This window comes from Aegilops tauschii, chromosome 2, assembly GCF_002575655.3.
Source record: "Aegilops tauschii subsp. strangulata cultivar AL8/78 chromosome 2, Aet v6.0, whole genome shotgun sequence".
In the NCBI taxonomy this organism is placed as follows: Eukaryota; Viridiplantae; Streptophyta; class Magnoliopsida; order Poales; family Poaceae; genus Aegilops; species Aegilops tauschii.
Window position 1 is genome coordinate 222156401 of NC_053036.3, and position 7553 is coordinate 222163953.

Below are 7553 nucleotides of genomic sequence, written 5' to 3' on the forward strand. Positions count from 1 at the left end.
AACAATTTATGTTGGTATGATTGGCAGGCTTATCAGGGGTGCCATGAATCTGGCAAGGTCGATCGAGTATTGTGTCCAAACTAGATGGACCATCTCTGTTTCCTTTGAATGGCTTCTTCCGTTGACCGGGTTTAGAGCCACTGAATCCGGCGTTGAGCGTCGTGTCTTCGATACCTTCGTTGTTACTTCGATGCTTGTGCTTATTGCGTCGTGGCTTGCCATTGCCATCCCTGGCTTCGGAGGTGCCAGGGTCGCTGGTGCTATTGCTTCTACGAGCTAGCCAGCTATCTTCTCCCGCACAAAAGTGGGTCATAAGTGCGATAAGGGCTGCCATGGACTTCGACTTTTCTTGGCCGACGTGTCGGGCGAGCCACTCATCCCGGACGCTGTGTTTAAAGGCTGCGAGGGCTTCGGCCTCCGGACAATCCATAATTTGGTTCTTTTTAATCAAGAACCTAGTCCAGAGTTTCCGGGCTGATTCTCCGGGTTGCTGGACTATGTGACTAAGGTCATCAGCGTCTGGAGGCCGAACATAGGTACCTTGGAAGTTGTCTCTGAAGGCATCCCCCAAGTCTTCCCAGCTACCAATAGAGTTTTCTGGGAGGCTATTTAACCAGTGCCATGTTGGTCCCTTTAATTTGAGCGGGAGGTATTTGATGGCATGGAGATCATCACCGCGGGCCATATGAATGTGGAGAAGAAAATCTTCGATCCATACTGCGGGATTTGTCATGCCATCGTATGATTCAATGTTCACGGGTTTAAACCCCTCTGGGAACTGATGTTCCATCACTTCGTCGGTGAAGCACATGGGGTGTGTTGCGCCTCTGTATCGGCCGATGTCGCGGTGAAGTTCGGATGAAGTCCGTATGCGGTTTTTGGCCCGGGTATGGTTGTGCCTGTCACTCCAGGCCTGATGGTCATCTTCTCGCGTTTGAGCATGCCCCCTCGACCCGTAGATTGATCTTGTCTGACCGGCTCTATTGTCCAGATCCTTGCGTAGGTCATAGGTATAGCCTGGGGCCGTTGCCTCCTTGCCTCGACGGCGGGGAGGCGCGGGCTGGTGTTCGGCGTGAGTAGCCGGTCTGTCCCGTCCACGTGGTGGTCGGTCGGGTTCGTCAGCAGTTCTATGCTTTGGCGGTATTGGCTCAAGGGCCTCGTCATCAAATTGAGGTAGTAGCTTGTGCTTTGGGTAACTCTTAGTTGGGCGTTCGAGGCCGTATTCCTCGGCTGCCAGGACATTAGTCCATCTGTCATTGAGTATATCCTGTTCAGCTTGAAGCTGCTACTGCTTCTTTTTTAGGCTTCTCGCAGTGGCGATTAGCCTGCGCTTAAAGCGTTGCTCGAGGGGTTCCTCCGGCACGATGAAGTCGTCGTCACCGAGGCTCACATCCTCTTCAGAGATCGGTAGGTAGTTGTTGTCCTCCGAGTCCTCGTTCCTGACTGGATCGTCGGGGTTAACTTGCCCATCCTCCCAATCATCGTGTTCGGATGTTGGCTTGACAGGGGCTTCGGGGTCTTCGGCATTCTCCGGAGTATTATTGTATTCGGTGCCGGTATTGTTGTCTTTGTTGCGACGCAATTTTGAGCGGCGCCGCTGACATCAACGCTTCGGAGGTGCTTCAGCAGGCTTGTCCTCAACCGGATCCTTCTTGCCGTGGTCATCATCCTCTTTGGGTGTGTCCACCTTGTACATGTCGTATGTGGAGGTGTCCGTCCAACATCCGGTAAATGGAGGGTGTTGGCCTTGTTTGTCTCCGGCATCATCGTCCATGCCGTTGATGTCTTCGAAGGCATAGTCCAGCATGTCGTTTAGATCTTCGACAGTGGCTATGAAGTGGGTGGTTGGTGGGACGTAAAATTCCCCGCTCTCAGCCCCTAGTCCGGGCTGGACGTAATTCGGAGACGACTCCTCTGTAATGGCGAAGGATCGCATTAAGTCCAGAGCCTCGTTTAAGAGTGAGGTTTGGACAGAGAAGCGAGAGTCTGCGGGGTTGACCGGAGTGAGCCTCCTGGCCGCGCCCACTTGACCCAGACCTCGAGAGTTCGGATTTAGAGTCCGAGGGAGAGTCCGACACTTTAGCGACAAGTAGAGTTTGGTTCGTCTTTGGGTTTGCTGATGACGCTGTCCCCTCCAGATCTCCGGTAGCAAGTTCCATAATTGCAGGGAGTCTGGCAGGCTCTAAACTCCCATCTTCGGACCTGGTAGTCTGCTCTGGATCTAAGGCCAGAGCGGTGGTCGGGGCCGCGAACCCTTCGAAGATCAAGTCTCCTCGAATATCGACAACATAGTGTAAGTTCCCGAAACTGATCTGATGACCAGGGGCGTAGCTGTCGATCTGCTCAAGGTGGCCAATCAACTTGGCACGCAATGCGAAGCCACCGAATACGAAAACTTGGCCAGGGGGGTTGATACGTTGATACGTCTCCAACGTATCTATAATTTTTGATTGTTCCATGCTATATTATATTCTGTTTTGGACATTAATGCGCTTTATTATACACTTTTATATTATTTTTCGGACTAACCTATTAACCGGAGGCCCAGCCCAGAATTGCTGTTTTTTGCCTATTTCAGAGTTTCGCAGAAAAAGAATATCAAACGGAGTCCAAACGGAATGAAACCTTCAGGAACGTGATTTTCGGAACGAACGTGATCCAGAGGACTTGGACCCTACGTCAAGACATCAACCTGGAGGGCACGAGGTAGGGGGCGCGCCCTCCACTCTCGTGGGGCCCACATTGATCCACCGACGTACTTCTTCCTCCTATATATACCTACGTACCCCCAAACTACCAGATACGGAGCCAAAACCCTAATTCCACTGCCGCAACCTTCTGTACCCGTGAGACCCCATCTTGGGGCCTTTTCCGGAGCTCCGCCGGAGGGGGCATCGATCACGGAGGGCTTCTACATCAACACCATAGCCTCTCCGATGATGTGTGAGTAGTTTACCTTAGACCTTTGGGTCCACAGTTATTAGCTAGATGGCTTCTTCTCTCTTTTTGGATCTCAATACAATGTTCTCCCCCTCTCTTGTGGAGATCTATTCGATGTAATCTTCTTTTGCGGTGTGTTTGTTGAGACCGATGAATTGTGGGTTTATGATCAAGTTTATCTATGAACAATATTTGAATCTTCTGAATTCTTTTATGTATGATTGGTTATCTTTGGAAGTCTCTTTGAATTATTAGTTTGCTTTGGCCTACTAGATTGATCTTTCTTGCAATGGGAGAAGTGCTTAGTTTTGGGTTCAATCTTGCGGTGTCCTTTCCTAGTGACAGTAGGGGTAGCAAGGCAAGTATTGTATTGTTGCCGTCGAGGATAACAAGATGGTTTTTATATCATATTGCATGAGTTTATCCCTCTACATCATGTCATCTTACTTAAAGCATTACTCTGTTCTTTTGGACTTAATACTCTAGATGCATGCTGGATAGCGGTCGATGTGTGGAGTAATGTAGTAGATGCAGGCAGGAGTCGGTCTACTTGTCTCGGACGTGATGCCTATATACATGATCATACCTAGATATTCTCATAACTATGCTCAATTCTGTCAATTGCTCAACAGTAATTTGTTCACCCACCGTAATACTTATGCTCTTGAGAGAAGCCACTAGTGAAACCTATGGCCCCCGGGTCTATTTTCCATCATATTAATCTCCCGTCAACAAGTTATTTCTAGCGTCGTCTTTATTTTGATTTCTTTACTTTGCATCTTTATCATAAAAATACCAAAAATATTATCTTATCATATCTATCAAATCTCACTCTCGTAAGTGACCGTGAAGGGATTTACAACCCCTTTATTGCATTGGTTGCGAGGATTTATTTGTTTGTGTAGGTGCGAGGGACTCGTGCGTGGCCTCCTACTTGATTGGTACCTTGGTTCTCAAAAACTGAGGGAAATACTTACGCTACTTTGCTGCATCACCCTTTCCTCTTTAAGGGAAAACCAACGCAGTGCTCAAGAGGTAGCAAGAAGGATTTCTGGCGCCATTGCCGGAGAGGACTACACCAAGTCAAGTCAAGATTTGACTCCCGACAGCGAGCCATTTCTGGCGCCGTTGCCGGGGAGTCTACGCAAAAGCCAACATACCAAGTACCCATCACAAACCCTTATCTCCCGCATTACATTATTTGCCATTTGCCTCTCGTTTTCCTCTCCCCCACTTCACCCTTGCCATTTTATTCGCCCTCTCTTTTCCGTTCGCATTTTTTCCGCTTGCTTCTTGTTTTCTCGTGTGTTGGGTCGCTTGCTTGTCATGATGACCCTACCTAGATTTGGTGATCTTCACCTTAAAAGGTTAGAAGAGATTGAAAGTAATGTTAGGAGTTTTATGGTCTTAGAATTTGAGCATAATAATTTCTTTAGAAACGAGCTTAAAGAGAAAAAAAAAGCTTTATGGGTTATATGAATAAAGAGCTCGATGATATGTCTAAAGAATTTGATGGTTTGAAATCTCAGATTGCTCATCTTGAGAAGTTAATAGCTGAAGTTTCGGATAAGCAGGCCACCTTAGTTAATAAGATGGCCGCTAAGCAGAATTTTTTTATGAAAATAAAGACGAAGATCTAAAAGTTATTGATGTGTCCCCTATTAAATCTTTGTTTTGCAATATGAATCTTGATAATGATGGGACTGAATATGATCCACCTTTACCTAGAAGGCGTTCCAAAAATTCGGAGTCTTTAGATCTTGATGGAAAAATTGGTAAAATTGGGATTGAAGAGATCAAAACCCTAGATATTAATGAACCCACTATTTTGGATTTCAAGGAATTTAATTATGATAATTGCTCTTTGATAGATTGTATTTCCTTGTTGCAATCCGTGCTAAATTCTCCACATGCCTATAGCCAACATAAAGCTTTTACTAAACATATCGTTGATGCTTTGATGCAATCTTATGAAGAAAAACTTGAGTTGGAAGTTTCTATCCCTAGAAAACTTTATGATGAGTGAGAACCTACTATTAAAATTAAAATTAAAGATCATGAGTGCTATGCTTTATGTGATTTGGGTGCTAGTGTTTCCACGATCCCAAAAACTTTGTGCGATTTGCTAGGTTTCCGTGATTTTGATGATTGCTCTTTAAACCTACACCTTGCGGATTCCACCATTAAGAAACCTATGGGAATAATTAATGATGTTCTTATTATTGCAAATAGGAATTATGTGCCTGTAGATTTTATTGTTCTTGATATAAATTGCAATCCTTCATGTCCTATTATTCTTGGTAGACCTTTCCTTAGAACGATTGGTGCAATTATTGATATGAACGAAGGGAATATTAGGTTCCAATTTCCGTTAAGGAAAGGCATGGAACACTTCCCTAGAAAGAAAATAAAATTACCTTATGAATCTATTATCAGAGCCACTTATGGATTGCCTACCAAAGATGGCAATACCTAGATCTATCCTTGCTATTAGCTAGCTAGGGGCGTTAAACGATAGCGCTTGTTGGGAGGCAACCCAATTTTATTTTTAGTTTTTACTTTTTGCTTCTGTTTAGGAATAAATATTTGATCTAGCCTCTGGTTAGATTTGTTTTTATGTTTGAATTAGTGTCTGTGCCAAGTTTAACCTATAGGATCTTCTTGGATGATAGTTATTTGATCTTGCTGAAAATTTCAGAAACTTTCTGTTCACGAAAATAATTGTTAAAAATCATCAGAACGTGATAATATATTGATTCCAATTTTTTCTGATCAATAAACAAATTGTCTAGGTCGTCCTATTTTGGCTGAATTTTTGGATATCCAGAAGTTTGCGTTAGTTACAGATTACTACAGACTGTTCTGTTTTTGACAGATTCTGTTTTTCGTGTGTTGTTTGCTTATTTTGATGAATCTATGGCTAGTAAAATAGTTTATAAACCATAGAGAAGTTGGAATACAGTAGGCTTAACACCAATATAAATAAAGAATGAGTTCATTACAGTACCTTGAAGTGGTGTTTTGTTTTCTTTCGCTAACGGAGCTCACGAGATTTTCTGTTAAGTTTTGTGTTGTGAAGTTTTCAAGTTTTGGGTAAAAGATTTGATGGATTATGGAACAAGGAGTGGCAAGAGGCTAAGCTTGGGGATGCCCATGGCACCCCAAGATAATCTAAGGACACCAAAAAGCCGAAGCTTGGGGATGCCCTGGAAGGCATCCCCTCTTTCGTCTACTTCCATCGGTAACTTTACTTGGAGCTATATTTTTATTCACCACATGATATGTGTTTTGCTTGGAGTGTCTTGTATGATTTGAGTCTTTGCTTTTTAGTTTACCACAATCATCTTTTCTGTACACACCTTTTGAGAGAGACACACATGATTCGGAATTTATTAGAATACTCTATGCGCTTCACTTATATCTTTTGAGCTATATAGTTTTTGCTCTAGTGCTTCACTTATATCTTTTGGAGCACGGCGGTGGTTTTGTTTTATAGAAACTATTATTCTCTCATGCTTCACTTATATTATTTTGAGAGTCTTAAACAGCATGGTAATTTGCTTAAACTGGGAAATTAATCCTAATATGTTAGGTATTCAAGACTAGTAAAAAACTTTCTTATGAGTGTGCTGAATACTAAGAGAAGTTTGATGCTTGATGATTGTTTTGAGATATGGAGGTAGTGATATTAAAGTTGTGCTAGTTGAGTAGCTGTGAATTTGAGAAATACTTGTGTTGAAGTTTGCAAGTCCCGTAGCATGCACGTATGGTAAACGTTATGTAACAAATTTGAAACATGAGGTGTTCTTTGATTGTCCTCCTTATGAGTGGCGGTCAGGGACGAGCGATGGTCTTTTCCTACCAATCTATCCCCCTAGGAGCATGCGCGTAGTGCTTGGTTTTTGATGACTTGTAGATTTTTGCAATAAGTATGTGAGTTCTTTATGACTAATGTTGAGTCCATGGATTATACGCACTCTTACCCTTCCATCATTGCTAGCCTCTTCGGTACCATACATTGCCCTTTCTCAAATTGAGAGTTGGTGCAAACTTCGCAGGTGCATCCAAACCCCGTGATATGATACGCTCTTTCACACATAAACCTCCTTATATCTTCCTCAAAACAGCCACCATACTTACCTATTATGGCATTTCCATAGCCATTCCGAGATATATTGCCATGCAACTTTCCACCGTTCCGTTTATTATGACACGCTCATCATTGTCATATTGCTTTGCATGATCATGTAGTTGACACCGTATTTGTGGCAAAGCCACCGTTCATAATTTTTCATACATGTCACTCTTGATTCATTGCTATCCTGGTATACGGCGGGAGGCATTCATATAGAGTCATACTTTGTTCTAGTATCGAGTTGTAATCATTGAGTTGTAAATAAATAGAAGTGTGATGATCATCATTCATAGCGCATTGTCCCAAAAAAAAGAGAAAGGCCAAATAAAAAAGCCCAAAAAAGAGAATAAAAAGGGACAATGCTACTATCCTTTTTCCACACTTGTGCTTCAAGGTAGCACCATGATCTTCATGATAGAGAGTCTCTTGTTTTGTCACTTTAATATACTAGTGGGAATTTTTCATTATAGAACTTGGC